Source organism: Stenella coeruleoalba (genome assembly GCF_951394435.1).
Source record: "Stenella coeruleoalba genome assembly, chromosome: 1".
Taxonomy (NCBI): domain Eukaryota; kingdom Metazoa; phylum Chordata; class Mammalia; order Artiodactyla; family Delphinidae; genus Stenella; species Stenella coeruleoalba.
Genome location: NC_137169.1, coordinates 37,213,278 through 37,230,161, shown reverse-complemented (window position 1 = coordinate 37,230,161; position 16,884 = coordinate 37,213,278). Strand labels below are relative to the sequence as shown.

General features: G+C 39.9%; 1 protein-coding gene and 2 pseudogenes across 5 annotated transcripts in view; 2 read left to right on the top strand and 1 right to left on the bottom strand.

Moving 5' to 3' along the window:
- Positions 1 to 16,884, top strand: part of TESK2 (testis associated actin remodelling kinase 2) — a 128,502-nt gene that overhangs the window by 60,225 nt on the left and 51,393 nt on the right. The window lies entirely within an intron of this gene.
- On the top strand, positions 3,245 to 3,983 carry LOC307187533 (large ribosomal subunit protein uL30-like; annotated as a pseudogene). Its single transcript has one exon. The product of its transcript is annotated as a large ribosomal subunit protein uL30-like (transcript).
- Positions 14,032 to 15,179, bottom strand: LOC307194485 (BCL2/adenovirus E1B 19 kDa protein-interacting protein 3-like; annotated as a pseudogene). Its single transcript has one exon. The product of its transcript is annotated as a BCL2/adenovirus E1B 19 kDa protein-interacting protein 3-like (transcript).

The following is a 16,884-nucleotide window of genomic DNA, read 5'->3' as shown; positions in this document are numbered from 1 at the left end:
TCTCCTAATGCAGGGGACCTGGGTTTGATCCCTGGTCAGGGAACTAGATCCCACATGCCGCAACTAACAGTTCGCATGCCACAGCTAAAAATCCCGCATGCCGCAACTAAAAGATCCCGCGTGCCGCAACTAAGACCCAGCACAGCCAGATAAACAAAGCAAATAAATAAAATATTTTTAAAAAATAAAGCAACTTCCTTATGTCTCTCAAATTGCTTTACTCTTAGTAGCAGCTCATTAGAACTGTTGTTACCTATTGCTGAATTGGTAATTTATCCAAGAGAGATGATTTTAGTTGTTATTTAATTTTCTTAAATTGGTTTAGGAGGAATCATAATTAAATCAGTGAAAATAAAAATAAAATTATTCCCCCAGGCTATCTACTCTTAACTGTTAGCACTCACTTGAGGAGACATAGTTTACCTTTTTAAAGGAGAATTATTCGTATGTATAATAAGGTTATATAATCATTGCTTTCTAGTAATTAGTACAGTCAGCTCTCCATATCGGCAGGTTCTGCATCCACAGATTCAACCAATCACAGCCTGAAAATATTTGGGAAAAAAATTCCAGAAAGTTCCAAAAAGCAATACTTGAATTTGCTGTGCCTAGCAACTGTTTACATTGTATTTACAACTATTTATATAACATTTACATTGTATTAGGTATTGTAAGTAATCTAGAGATGATTTAAAGTATATGGGAGTATATGCATATGTGTAGTTATATGTGAATACTATGCCTTTTTATACAAGGAACTTGGGCATCTGTGGATTTTGGTATCCTCACAGGGTAGGGGGTGGGGTGGTCCTAGAACCAATGCCCTGCAGATACCAAGGGGTTACTGTATATGAATCTTTCTCACTCTATCTTGACTTTTTCTAAAAAATAAATTTATTTATTTTTGGCTGCATTGGGTCTTCTTTGCCGTGCACGGGCTTTCTCTAGTTGCGGCGAGTGGGGGCTACTCTTCGTTGCGGTGCGCGGGCTTCTCATGGCGGTGGCTTCTCTTGTTGCGGAGCATGGGCTCTAGGCATGCAGGCTCTAGAGCGCAGGCTCAGTAGTTGTGGCGCAAGGGCTTAGTTGCTCCGCGGCATGTGGGATCTTCCCAGACCCCGGCTCTAACCTGTGTCCCCTGCATTGGCAAGAGGATTCCTAACCATTGCGCCACCAGGTAAGTCCCTATCTTGACTTTTTTTTTTTTTTGGCGGTACGCGGGCCTCTCACTGTCGTGGCCTCTCCCGCCACAGAGCACAGACTCCGGACGCTCAGGCTCAGCGGCCATGGCTCACGGGCCCAGCCGCTCCGCGGCATGTGGAATCTCCCGGACCGGGGCACGAACCCGTGTCCCCTGCATCGGCAGGCAGACTCTCAACCACTGCGCCACCAGTGAAGCCCCCTATCTTGACTTTTTAGTGAGGGGAGTATATTTCTAAATGAAACCAAATAAGAAAATTTAAGTCAATATATTATTAAAGTAGGGCATATGTGTAAGAGAGTTGGAAAAGTTAAAAGTGCAATTTACTTAGGGTTGTTTAAGGCTAATATTTATATTGGACTAAAGAGAAATCATATAACTTAAGTATGACTTACATGTGTGGTCAGTGGTAGAAAATTATGGAATTAGATTATACTAATTAATTGAAACTTTATACCTTTGTATAGTATTATTGGCTTCCTAGTCCACTACAAAAATGTTCAGCCAGTAATTTTATTTATTTATTTAAAAAATAAATTTATTTTATTTATTTTTGGCTGTGTTGGGTCCTCATTGCTGTGTGTGGGCCTTCTATAGTTGTGGTGAACTGGGGCTACTCTTTGTTTTGGTGTGTAGGCTTCTCATTGCGGTGGCTTCTCTTGTTGCGGAGCATGGGCTCTAGGCACGTGGGCTTCAGTAGTTGTGGTGCACGGGCTCAGTAGTTGTGGTTTGCGGGCTCTAGAGTGCAGGCTCAGTAGTTGTGGTGCATGGGCTTAGTTGCTCCGTGGCATGTGGGATCTTTCCGGAGCAGGGATCGAACCCGTGTCGCCTGCATTGGCAGGCAGATTCTTAACCACTGTGCCACTGGGGAAGTCCCAGTCATTTTATTATGACTTTTTTCCCTACCCACAAATCAGATTAACAATTTTTTGAGCATCTAGTATATGCCTAGTGATGTCAGACATCAAAAAGGTATACGTAAAATGGAATGTCTGCTAGCAAGGAATTTGCACTCTAATTGGAGATCTAGGACTTACATACATGAAAAGAGAACTAATAAAATCAGCCAGGACGCTACCACTTGGGTAAACTCTTAAGTCATATAGAATTTCAAAGGAGTCGGAGATCATATTAGCTTGGCAGAGTCAGCAAAGCTTTCTTGGAGGAGGTTGACTCAACCTGGAACTTGAATTGTTTTTGAAGATTTATTATTTTATTTTTGGCTGCATCGGGTCTTAGTTGCAGCACGTGGGATCTTCCTTGCAGCTCATGGGCTTCTCTCTAGTTGTGGTGCACAGGCTCCAGGACGCGTGGGCTCTGTAGTTGTGGTGCGTGGGTTCCAGAGCACGTGGGTTCTGTAGTTTGCGGCACGCAGACTCTCTAGTTGAGGCATGCGAGCACAGTAGTTGTGGCTCACGGACTTAGTTGCCCCGTGGCATGTGGTATCTTAGTTCCCTGACCAGGGATCGAACCCTCATCCCCAGCATTGTAAGGTGGATTCTTTTTTGTTGTTTGTTTTAAAGACTAGGATTTAGTTTCAGTTTAAGGAGAACACTTATTTTATTTTTTTGGCTTCATAGGGTCTTCGTTGCTGCGCGCGGGCTTTCTCTAGTTGCAGCGAGCAGGGGCTACTTTTCGTTGCGATGTGCCGGCTTCTCATTGTGTTGGCTTATCTTGTTGCAGAGCACAGGCTGTAGGCGCACGGGCTTCAGTAGTTGTGGCACACGGGCTCTAGAGCGCAGGCTCAGTAGTTGTGGTGCATGGGCTTAGTTGCTCCGCGGCATGTGGGATCTTCCCAGACCAGGGCTCGAACCTGTGTCCCCTGCATTGGCAGGCAGATTCTTAACCACTGCATGACCAGGAAAGTCCCAAGGCGGACTCTTTACCACTGGACCACCAGGGAAGTCCCTGGAACTTGAATTTTAATAGGATTTTAGAAGATAGCGAAGGAACTCAGAAAGGAGCAAAATAATAATGATAAATAAAGCACAGAGGTAAAAGCGCAAAGCTTTTTGAGGAGTCAGTGAATTAAAAACCCATTTGGTTATGGAGGGTGCGGGCGAGGAGAAAAATAATGTTCCTGCTGTGCCAGAAACCCTTAAGAAAAAGTAAAGGAATTTTGCAGAGCTGAAGACCAAGTGCCTGGGGAAAAAGTTTGCCCAAAAGGTGCTTCAAAAGGCAAGGATGAAGCTTGTCTATGAAGAAGCTAAGCGCTATCACAAAGAGTATAGGCAGATGTACAGAACTGAGATTCTAATGGCTAGGATGGTAAGAAAAGCTGGCAACTTCTATGCACCTGTGGAACCCAAATTGGCATCTGTCATCAGGATCAGAGGTATCAGTGGTGTGAGCCCAAAGGTCTGAAAGATGTTACAGCTCCTTACCTTTGCCAAGTCTTCAATGGCACCTTTGTTAAGATCAACAAAGCTCCATTTAACATGCTGAGGACTGTGGAACCATATATTTAGTGGGGGTAACCGAACCTGAACTCAATAAATGAATTCAGGTGTGGTTATGGCAAAATCAACAAGAAGCAAATTGCCCTGACAGATAATACACTGATTGCCTGATCTCTTGGTAAATATGGCATTATCTACATGGAGGATCCTATTTATGAGACCTATACCATTGGAAAATGCTTCAAAGAAGCAAACAACTTCCTGTGACCCTTCAAATTATCTTCTCCGTGAGGTGGAATGAAGAAAATGACCACCCATTTTGTAGAAGGTGGAGTTGCTGGCAACAGGGAGGACCAGATCAACAGCTTGTTAGAAGGATGAACTAAGATACCTATGATGATTATTTTTGTCATCTGGTCAGTTAATTAACAATGACTGCTTTCAGATTGAAAAAAAATTTTTTTTGGACTAATAATAACAATGAGAAAACCACCATTTCTTGAAGTCTTTGTCGTATGCTGCATGCTTTACCTATTAAAAGATTTAATCTTCACAACGATTCTCCCTTTAAGAAACTGAGGCCAAGAGATTATGTGTTGGCTGAGGTCTGTGACTCTGAGGTCTGGGCTCTTTCTACCATGCTTCTAGAAGAACTCTTTCTATCATGCCTCTCCTAGAGGATTTGATAGGATAGTACTGGTAGATAAACATGGAAAGGTAGAATTGGGCCAGACTATTCAGAAATGTTTTGCATAAAGCCAAGAATATTTTATTTTATGCTTTGTGTATTGGATTCTGAGCAGGGACTAGATGACAGAGGGTAACTGGTGGCAAATGTGGAATGGTTTAGTGTTGGGGAGACTGGTAGCCAAGAGATCAGTTTAGGGGGCATCTACAATGTTTGAGAGTGAGATGGTTGAGTCCTGATTTGATGTTCTGCTTAGGAATTTTTTAAAAAAATAAATCTATTTATTTATTTTTGGCTGCATTGGGTCTTCGTTTCTGCGCACAGGCTTTCTCTAGTTGTGGCGAGCAGGGGCTACTCTTCGTTGCAGTGTGCAGGCTTCTCATTTTGGTGGCTTCTCTTGTTGTGGAGCACGGGCTCTAGGCATGTGGGCTTCCGTAGTTGTGGCACATAGGCTCAGTAGTTGTTGCTTGCGGGTTCTAGAGCGTAGGCTCAGTAGTTGTGGTGCATGGGCTTAGTTGCTCTGCGGCATGTGGGATCTTCCTGGACCAGGGTTCAAACCTGTGTCCCCTGCATTGGCAGGCGGATTCTTAACCACTGCGCCACCAGGGAAGTCCCTGCTTAGGAATTCTTAAGCTGATTATATTTTCATCTTGTTTAAAAAGTAGTATTTTTATTGTCTTATTATTATTGCAGAAGGGATACATCATCACTATGGAACATTTAGAAAATAGAATTAGCAAAAACAGTAAAATAAAAATTTTCCTTAATCGCAGCATCTAGGGATCAAACTAGTGTTAACGTTTGGCGTATTTCCTGCCAATCTTTTTTATTCACCACTTCTTTTTTTTATTCTCTTCACTATGAACTTGACTGGTGATTGCATGGGAAGATTGACTTTAAACAAATTTTATTCCATGACAGCAAAATTAAAAAATATAGTTGTTATAGGGACTTCCCTTGTGATCCAGTGGTTAAGACTTTGCCTTCCAGTGCAGGGGGTGCAGGTTTGATCCCTGGTTGGGGAGGTAAGATCCCACATGCCTCGTGACCAAAAAACCAAAATATGAAACAGAAGCAATATTTAACAAATTCAATAAAGACTTTAAAAATGGTCCACATCAAAAAAATCTAAAAAAAAATAAAAATATAATTGTTATATAAGAAGTAGAATAGTATAGTATAATGATTAAAAACAGGCTCTAGATTCTAGATTAAGCTGCCTGGATTCAAATTGTGGATCTTGGGAAAGTTACTTAACCTCTGAGATCCTTAGTTTTCCCATCTATAATGAGGTAAATTACAGTAAATCCCTCACAGAGTTGTTATTGAGGATTAATTTAGTCCATATAAAGCACCTGGCTTGTGTTAAGTGCCCAGTAAATGTTAGCTATTATTATTAGTTTCTTTTCCTCTGGCTAGTTTTTTAAATGTCTCATTGCATCCCATCTGTCTTTTATCATTCATTCACTCACCAAGCATTTGTTGAGGGTCTGCTGCTGTTTTTTGTCTTTTTTTAAAAAATTTATTCGTTTATTTATTTTGGCTGCCCTGGATCTTAGTTGCGGCACTCAGGATCTTCATTGCGGCACTCAGGATCTTCATTGCGGCATACAGGGTCTGTGTTTTTTTTTTTTTGCAGCATGCATGAGGGATCTAGTTCCCTGACCAGGGATCGAACCCGGGCCCCCTGCATTGGGAGTGCAGAGTCTTACCCGTGGACCACCAGGGAGGTCCCTGCAGCTGTTTTTAATACATTCAAGGGTTTTCTGCTAGAGTAATGCTGTTGAATAGAATAGAACTTTCTGAAATGATGGAAATGTTCTTTATCTGTGCTGTCCAATAGCCACATGTGGCTAACGAGCATTGACATGTGACTAGTACAAACAACGAACTAAAATTAAATTACCCCATGAAGCTTAGTGGCTACTATATTGGACATCCTGGCCTACAGTCCATGTACATCTTTGCTCTTGTTTCACTAAATATATATGTGTTTCAGCCTAGAAACGTGGTGGTGTGATGAATACCATTCCTATTCTGATGTCACCTTGATCTACTTTCTTAGCCTATCTCTTTTGCTCAGGAATGACACACCTTTCCCTTTTATATAAAAAATCATATTTGCTGTCAGCTAAGTTTTCTAATATGTAAAAGGTAGTGTTAATTCTATCTTGATCTTTACAGTGAACCAACAAATGAGATAATGTACATAAAGCCTATGGATCTGTTATAATCCACAGTAAGCATGAAAATTATGATGATTATTGTTAACCATGGTGGGTTTGCACTCTGATGGTGACTTTTTTGTTCTGCATACGCCATCTGTCTCAAATATAGTGCAGTTAAAAGCATGGACATGGATTACTTTTTAAAGAAGTTCTAGTTGTTTATATCTTTCATGTTTTTGTGTCTTTACTTTCAATGTATATTTTGAATACAACAAAAGGAAATTATCCTACTAGGGGCCTAGAGCAAGCAGAGTCCTCTTGGCTTTTGTTACCCAGAGGAGTACTATAGCAGTAGAAGCATTTTTTATACTTCCCTAGGATGCCTTAAATATCAAACTATGCATAACTATGTTCCAGTCTCAAAATGCTTAGAATTTTTATTTCCTAAATGCTTTTCAAGTTGTCTTAGAAATTTATTGTTAATACTTTATATTTTTTATAATTCAAATTTTTTGTTACTGTTTGTTAGTATGGCTCTTAGTCTATTTTCAAGCTGTTAGTATAGGTTAGTTAGTTTTTATAGGTGCAAAAGCTGAGGCAGAAGTATGAACCAAAGTTTCCCCTCATACTGAGATTATGAGATTTAAATTGGGACGAATCCATCTCTTGGAACCCTAGGATTTTCACAGATATGCCTCCTCAGGGGCTTGGCCGCGGGAGGGAGGTTGCTGAGCAGCTAAGGCTTTCGGTTTCCATTTTTGCTTCATCCAGCCAGAGTAGCTTCACTTTGTATCTGTTTTATATTGAACTTCCATATAAGAATTTTGAAGAAAAGGTCTCCACTTAAAACAAAGAAAACGTTGAAAATTGCTGCATTAGTGATTTTGAAGGCCTACTTGGGAAAAAAGGGTATCTGTATGACCTGCCAGATGGTGGGTATCTAATCCTCTGGGCATGGCTTGGTCCTCTGCTGCCACAGCTATTTTGTGCCCAGCAGGAGTGAGTGAGCTGAATTTTTGCAGTTTTATTTCTCTCTTTTTCTTGACCCCAACCTCCCTACTTCCTCTTTTCCTTTTATCTTTCTCCCTTCTCAGATTTCTAGTTGGAAGGAAAGGAGTGGGCCTGACGAGTCACAGAGGCAAGTAGGTGTGTATATTTTGTTTGTGTGTATGTATTTTTTTTAATACATGGATACAGTTAAGATTGGTTGTTTTATCATCAGTTGCTCTAATTTATCAGTTTAAAAAAAGAACAATGAAGTGCTTTGTTGAGTGCAGGGACTGATAGTTTGGGCCTCTTGTGAATAAGGTTGTTTATGCCAGGAAGTCTTACGCTCAAGATCTGTAACCCAATACCATGCCTTGCTCACTTCCACTCCCCAATGGCCTTTTTGAGGACCTGTACCAAGATTTGTTCTCATACCTCTTTGTTATTCTTCATGCCATGAGAAATTTAATATTTCTTTTAGACTCCTTGTTCACATTCTCATGCTTACTTTTCTTTAGGTCACATTCTGAATTTATTTTCCTATCTACCAATTTTTTTCAGAATTGTTTTAGCTCCCCTTCAGAATCCATTTGCAACAATATGATTGCCATTTTGTTAAAATGAAGAATATGCTTTCAAATAACCAAATATTTGTTTGGAGCTACTCAGTCCAGCCCTGTGCTAGGTAATATCATGGTGAATAGAAGAGAAGTAGAGGGCTGTCTCCCAGACAGTCTCCTGAGGAAGCAAACTGTACATCTAGGAAACAGATTAATATCCGCTAATGCTATGAGGATACGGCAGGGTATTTTCCCAATCTCAGCTATTAAGAGAGCACTCTTTCCAGTTACCCATTATGAAAATCCCAAAGTCATCTTTGGTTATTTCTTTTATTCTTTGCTTCTAATCAGAAGCTAAGCTCTTGATTCTAAATCTTCAAAGACTTTTGCATCTGTTCCTTCCTTTATGCATCTGTCAATTCAGTCCTCTTCACTTTTGCCTGGAGTGAGTTATTTTTCCTATCTTTTTGCCCACCTTTCACTCTTCCTGATACATAGCTCTAATTGTATAGCTTATTTCTTAAAAACCTTTTGTGGCTCCCATTTATTTCAGAATTGAGTCAAAAATTCTTTAGGCTGACAGCTAATGTCTGACCTGTTTTTCCAGCCTTATCTTCAACTATTCCTCTTATGCATTTAACACCACTCCATGATTTCCTAATTGTGTTCTCTTGGACAAGTTATTTGACCTAACACCAATCAATCCACGATTTCCTAATTGTGTTCTCTTGGACAAGTTATTTGACCTCTGGGCTTTGGTTTCTCCTTTTGTTAAACGAGGGGAATGGACCAGGTTAGAAATCACATTGAGTTAATGTTGAATAATTTTTATTTTATTTTATGTTAAAATATTTATTTATTCATTTGGATGCGCTGGGTCTTAGTTATGGCACGTGGGATCTTTGTTGCTGCATGTGGACTCTTAGTCGCGGCATGCAGTCTCAGTTGCAGTATGCATGTGGGATCTAGTTTTCTGACCAGGGATTGAACCCGGGCCCCCTGCATTGGAAGCACAGAGTCTTAACCACTGGACCACCAGAGAAGTCCTTGAATAATTTTTAAATAATCAGGTTTGAAAAATATATTATCTCAGAGTATGTGTGTGTGTGTGTGTGTGTGTGTGTGTGTGTGTCTGTGTGTGTGCTGTTCAGAATAAATGGGAAGCATTTAAAAATGATGGATTGGGACTTCCCTGGTGGTCCAGTGGTTAAGACTCTGTGCTTCCAATGCAGGGGGCCTGGGTTCAATCCCTGGTCAGAGAACTAGATCCCACATGCCGCAACTAAAAGATTCCACATGTTGCAACTAAAAGATCCCATGTGTTGCAACGAAGATCCCATATGCCTTAACTAAGACCCGGCTCAGCCACATAAATAAATTTTTAAAAAGTATTTTAAATAAGGCTTCCCTGGTGGCGCAGTGGTTGAGAGTCTGCCTGCCGATGCAGGGGACATGGGTTCGTGCCCCGGTCTGGGAAGATATCACATGCCGTGGAGCGGCTGGGCCATGGCCGCTGAGCCTGCACGTCCAGAGCCTGTGCTCCGCAACGGGAGAGGCCACACAGTGAGAGGCCCGCGTACCAGAAAAAAAAAAAAAAAAAATTATTTTAAACAAATAAATAAATAAATAAAAATGATGGATTAAGGTGCATCTTTTTGATTTTATCATTGAAATCCTAGTGAGTAACTAGGTGAAAGAGTGTCGATATAGCCCTCAAAGCAAATTTTATAATACTAGCATATTGGTAAGGGGGGGTCTTAATATTGTTTTCTCTTCTCTGTACTAAGGTAGAAAGTCTAATGACTTAGGAATTGAGTCTAAGTTCTAATTTCATATAACCAGAAAGTTTCTGTAAAATAAAATGTGGAATAAGCTTCAGTACTGTTTATGTCATCATCTGTGGAGAGTGAAGTAGTACAACCCCAGAAAGAAGGTGATTTTAAAAAAATTTATTGAGATATAATTGACATATAATGGAAGATGATTTTTAATATAAACAATGGCTACCATTTATTGAGTATGTATTATGGACCCCCGTTGATCGTTTTCCTACCCCGCCCCCATATTTTACTTTCTAGACCTCTCCCATCTCAGCAAATGGAATTGCCATTCATCTATTATTTAGGCCAAAAACCTAGGTGTCATCCTTAATATCTTTCCTTTACACCCTACCTCAAACCTTCAGGTAGTTTACCATTATCTTTAAAATATGCCCTGTCTGCCTACTACTTACTACCTCCACAAGCCAGCATCCTAGCTCAGTTCCCCTCTTGCCCCATGGTAGCCAGATTGAACTTTAAAAAGGTAAATCAGATCATACCATCCCCCACTGCTGAATTTCCTTCTGTGACTTTTTGTCACCCTTCAAATGAAATCTAAACTCTGGGCTTTGATGTACAAGGCCTTAATTTGTCCTGCCTGCCTCTCTGACCTTATTTCTGATCACTCTTCCTGTAGCTTACACCATCCTAACCACCACCCTTACTGACCTTTTTGTTTCTCAAATGCACCAACCTCTTTCCTACTTCAGTCTTTGTACTTTCTTTTCCCATTTCCTATAGTAATATCTTTATCCCAGAATTATTTGGCATGCTTCTTCTGAGATATCCCCTCCTCATAGAGACTTTTGTTGACTAGCCTGTCTAAAATAGCCATCCAATATCACTATTTATCCCCTCATTCTGCTTTGTCTTTATAGTTCTTATCATCTTTGAAAATATCTTATTTATTCATTTGTTTACTTATTGTTTATAGCCTCCAGGGTAGGGTGAGCTCCCTGAGGGTAGAACTTTATAATATTCACCACTGTATTGGGTTAGCTAAAAAGTTTGTTCGGGTTTTTCCGTAACATCTTATGGAAAACCCGAATGAACTTTTTAGCCAACCCAATATTTCCAGTGCCTATAAAATAGTATCTATAGAAGCAGGTACTACATAGAAGCAAGCCAGTTTGCATCACAGAAACCTACAAAACTTAGAGTTCACCTCTGGATCTGAAGGTGGATGTCAGGCTTGGGCTGAAAATAGGAGGACTATTGAAAGTCTTTTCAGGAATAACTGGGCCTAAAAGTCACCATCCCCATTCTTTGCAACAATCAGTTAAGTCTCACCCACCCCGACAAGAGATGAATTTTTATTTTGGGGAAAAAATTGAACCAGAATGTTAGAATGCTTACCGACCTTCATACTAGGTAAGCATCTGAAATGACAGCAGATGGGAAAGGAACGTTATACTGAGAAGAGGGAGATGAAGGGATTGTCTGCATACTGAATGGTGAGGCTCTTGAGACTTCTAGTCCTCTTCTATCATGTGGCTCTTAAGCAGGTAGGAATCATCTGCCTCCCACCCACACCCCCACCACCTGCCAGGAAATTGGTGGATTTGGAGAAATTGAAGAGCCCCAAGTAAAAGAAGAAAACTTTAAAATGTAACTACCAAAAAACCTTCTAATTACTATCTTCTAAATATATATCCTTCCAGGAGAGGTTAGAGAAGGAGCTGCATCAATGAAACAAGAATGGTATACTATAAAATAGGAATAATTAGAGAACCACAAAGATTCTTGGAAATTTAAAAATATAATTATTTATTTATATATGGTTCTATATGATTATTTAGTTATGGTTTTATTTAAACCATTTGACTAGAAGGCCAAGGAGATAAAGTTGAGGAAATCATCCGTTAATGGAGAAAAGCCAAAGATGGAAAATAAGAGAGAAAAGAAAATTAAAGGATCAATCTAGGAAGTCTGTTTTTGACTAATACAAGAACATTTTCTACAACTGAAGAGCATGAACTTCCAAAGTGAAAGGTCCTACCAAGTGCCCAGCACAATGAATGAAAAAAAAGACCCACCCCAGAGCATATGATTATGAAATTTTAGAATATGGGCAATAAAAATAAGATTCTAAGCACTTCTATGGGCAGGGGGGGGAATGAGATGCCATATAAAAGACTGAAAATTAAAATGGTATCAGACTTCTCAACACCAGCTCTGGAAGCTCTACCGATGGAACAATGCTTTCTGAGAGAAAATTATTTCCTACTTAGAATTCTATATCCAGTCAAACTACCAGTCAGGCATGAGAGTAAAGACATTTTCAGACATGCAACATTTTGAAAACTTTGCCCTTGCAAAAGCTTTTCTTTTGAAGCTTCTGGGGGATGTATCCCATCAAAAACAAGGGGTAAACAAAACAATTAAGTAAAAATAAAAAGGAAGGTGTAAGATCTGGAAAGAAGGGTGATAGCAAGACCCAGGGTGACTGCTGGATAACAGTCTAGAGAATAAGCGGTCCAAACTGGAGTGGGAGGATCAAGAACTCTAGGAGAAATATTGGGGAGTGGGGTTTAAGGAAAGAATTCATGGATTTCCAGATGTGTTTGACATGGTGGACATTCATATTCAGAAGAATTTTACAATTCTGTTGGAGACTTTGGGAAGAATTAATGGTAGGCATATAGTAACTAAGCAAATGAAAAATTAGGTAAAACGTTAAAAATTGTGCAAGAAATAAAGTGTATTCATAATATATTACTTGGCTTAGTAGTGATTATAATCAGTCATAATAATGCAAATGCTGAGTTTTTGTTTCTCCTAAATATTGATTTTACCCAAAATTGTCTTTTACCCAGTATTTGAAAGGAAGTAATTTAAGAGGGTGGAACCCTCAGCTTCCACACTGGAAAGTCAGTAGAAGGTCAGAAATAGCAGTATAAGTATGTTAGCTAGAGCTGTATTGGTAAATAGAAGAAACAGTAAAAGAATTGTTACTTACTCAGGGGAGTAGGATTCAGTGGTGATATGGGCAGCCCTGGGTTCTATTTTCATTATATACCTATTTGAAGCTTTGTAAATTGTAACTGAGGAAAATTAAGTTAGGAGGCAATTGCAGTCATCTAGAGAGAGCTTGGACTATGGGTAGCAGTGTAGGTGGAAAGAAGTAATTGGATTCTGGATATTTTTGAAAGTAGAGGCAATAGAATTTCCTAATGGATTGGGTGTGGGATATTAGCACAAGGAAGCAGGAATCTAGAATGACTCTTACTTAGGTTTTTGACTTGAATGACTGGGAGAATTGAATTGCCAGTAACTACATTGGGGAAGACTGAATAGGGGACAGGTTTGGGGATGGGAGATCAGGAGATATCAAGTTGACAGTTGGGTAAACAAGTCTGGAATTCAGAGGAGAGGTTCAGGATGGTTGTGTCTCTTAGTAGTTAGGGGACCTTAGGTAAGTTATATAACCTCTGTAATCTCAGTTTTCTCATCTGTGAAGTAGAGAATAATAATAGTACTACTGTACCAGGTTGATGGTGATGCCGAAAACTTGGCCTCTCTGCACTGGTGCCAAATCGAATCTCGGAGACAGAGTTTTGGGTGAAGTGAAAAGGAATAGCTTTATTGCTTTGCCAGGCAAAGGGGGACACAGCGGGCTTGTGCCCTGAAAAACTGTGTGTCCCAACCTGGGGAGATTTGATGAGTTTTATAGCAGTGGTTCCAGGGTGGGGTTGCTGATAAGGATCAGGGTGTGTACAGGGCCTGCATGCCTTTAATCTGGCCTAGGTGGTCTCCTGATGAGCTTCTTGAAGTTAATCGAACTGTGATCTTCTCTGGAATGAAGAATGCTAAGTCTTCCATTTGTTGGGGGTTTTAGTTCTGTAGAAGAGCTCAAAGATATTGTTATGTGTATCCCTTGAGGTGGAACCAGGGCCCTGTCCCAAGGCTGCACTTTGTTTTTCTCTCTCTCTTTTTTTGGTTTAAAATAATTTTTTATTGCCCAGGGTATTTTTTTCTAGTGTCTTATTTTGTTTGTTTGTTTTTGTTTTCTTTTTTAATAACTGTAAATTCGAGCTTAGAGAAGCTTGTCTTTGTCTTGAAAAACAAAACAATAAAGCTTTTATATCAATTGCTAACCTGGTCTCATTTTAAGAGAATGATGGGAGTTATCTTGCAAGAGTAGAATTTATACCATGAATGATGCAGGTCTAAGTCTGATGGTACTAAAAGGAGACAACAGCATTGTTGACAAAATTAAAAATAATCTGCTGGTGACATTTGCAGAAAAGAAGCCCTTGCAAATATCTAAACAACAGTGAACTCTGTTAGGAAATTCTGAAGTGTTTTATGGGCCAAAAAGGGAATAAGGTTAGTAAAATGCCTCAACAGAGTTTGAATAAAATACTGGATTTGAGAGTTACTGGAACTTGGATATGTAAAAATAGGTTGTAGGTTGGGTCATGCTTACAATGGTCTCAAGTTCAAATAAACTACTGTGACAGTACACCACTTCATAAGTCACACTCTTTCCCAGGGGCTCTTCTTTTCCCTCAGTAGGTACTGGCAGAAGATGTGCTTAGTCATTTTCCAGTGTAGATGCCTAGCCCCAAAGCCAAAACATGGGAGAGGAAGAGAGATGGAATGAACACCTTAAGAAATTCTTCAGAGAAAATCCCCCCTTTTTTCATGGCTCCACTTTTCCTCATGCTTAAGGAAATGGAATGTTTAGGGTGCCTGAAGTGGAACTCCTTAGGTGGAACGTTTTCAGGTCTACTGAACCAGTCAGATACCCAGTCTACGATTTTCTTCAAAGAATTCACTTCTTTCTCTCCTTCTGCAATTTCTTTTTCTGTCTGAGAGCTATGGTCCCTGCTGGTGTGCATTTCCACATCAAACATGATCTGCCCAACTTCTTGTGGGGAAGGACTATCTCAGTGAGAACTGCCTCTTGAACTACTCTGTCCAGATTCATGTTGTGCATCCAAAAGAATCTTTTCCATATCTCCATTGTGGATAGAGGATGAGGAGGGTACATGTTCTAGCCCCCCATTTTTCCCATTGCCATTGTCATTGGCCTTGCTGCTGTTCATGGGGAGCTCCACCTCAGCTCCACGCTGAGGCCGGCTGGTTGGGGCAGAGACTGTTCACCTTCCTCACAGTTGTTGTTGTCTGGGGCCGGCGGCTGCTGTACTGAGACGACATTGCCGCAGCAGGACTGTCTGGTTCTCAGGCAGCAACACTAGACTTTGTTTCTTTTCTTTTATTTTTTTTTTAACGAATATCTTGTTTATTTATTTATTTTTTATTTTTGGCTGCATTGGGTCTTAGTTGCGGTACATGGGCTCTCTAGTTGAGGCGTGCAGGCTTAGTTGCTCCGCGGCATGTGGGAATTTAGTTCCCCAACCAGAGATCAAACCTGTGTCCCCTGCATGATTCTTTACCACTGGACCACCGCGGAAGTCCCCTGCACTTTGTTTCTTGACTGCTCCTCCCTTGTCTCTGCATCCCCTCCCTTCCCAGATTAGCAGCTGTTTGAAAGGCTTCTGTGCCAAGGAGCCCCACAAGGTCCTACTAGGTTTCACTGGGAGGATTAAATGAAATAACATACATAAAGAACTTATCATGGGACTTCCCTGGTGGTGCAGTGGTTAAGAATCAGCCTGACAGTGCAGAGAACACAGGTTCAAGCTCTGGTCGGGGAAGATCCCACATGCTGCTAGAGCAGCTAAGCCCGTGCGCCACAGCTACTGAGCCTGCCCTCTAGAGCCCGCACACCACAACTACTGAAGCACGTGCGCCTACAGCCGTGCTCCACAAGAGAAGCCACCTCACCACAGGGAAGAGTAGCCCCCACTCACCGCAACTAGAGAAAGCCTGCACACAGCAACGAAGACCCAACGCAGTCAAAAATAAAGTAAATAAATTAATTTTTTTAAAAAAGAACTTATCACAGTGCAAGGCACTAAATCTTAGCTATTATTTTTATTACTGATGCTGCTATTATTATAATCATCTGAAGCATCATATAATAAGGCTGTATAGCATAAAGCTTAAGAGTTAAGGATCCAAACAACAATAAACAGATAGCGTATTAAGCAAAACAAAGAGTTAAGGATCCAGTCCTGACTGCCATTTGCTAGTTGTGTGACCTGGGGGAAGCCACTTAATCTGTCTTCAGTTTCATCTGTAAAACGGAGATAGTAGTAGTACCTATTACATAATGTCTTCATAAGGATTAAATGAGGTAATTCCTATAAAGTATTTAGAACAGTGTCTGACACATTATAAGTGCTCAGTAAATGTTATCTACTATTATCATTATTTGTGAACTCCTTAAAGAAAGAACCATCATGTTTATTTCTATGGCCCCCACTTGATCCTCATTGCCTGGCACTGTGCTTAGTATATATGTGACAGGCCATAAAAAAAAAAATTTAAGTGTTTATCTATGGAGAGTACAAACCTTGCACTTAGTATTTACTTGATACCTGCCTGTTGTATTGAATTTGGGAAGAAATAAATCATTGGGAGAGTGTTTCAGAAGTATGCTCACATAATTTGAAGTTTGTGTTTATATTTTGCTATTTTGGTGTGAGTTTATGAGTAATTGTAGAGTAAAGGATAAATTTGGGAAGGGAGAAGAAGCTTTTTCAGTGCTTGGGGAGACAATCTATATACTTGGGTTTGTGGATTTTAGTTCTCCTGAACTTCCTGGATTTTAAAAAAAAAGCATTTGGGGAACATTTAAAGTCACTGCACATATATGTATTAATAGTTCTGCCTTTGTCAGGAGACTTGGTATTTTGCTGCTTGCATGGCAGTTTTGAGCAATGTGGTTTAAAATTTTCTATGAAATAATGAAAATACAGAATGAATTCATTCTTAGTCTCATTTTACTTTCAGTTGTTATTCAAGATAGAGGATATTTTTCTCTCAGAAATCTAGGATGTTTTTATATTTATTAAACTGGTTTAATATTTATAAGCAAGCAGATCTAATTTAAACTTTTTATATATTTGTATTGTTTCACTAAGAAAAAGTAAAATTTGACCATGAACTTGATTTGTCCTTTTGTTATTATATATAGTGCTATTGACATGATC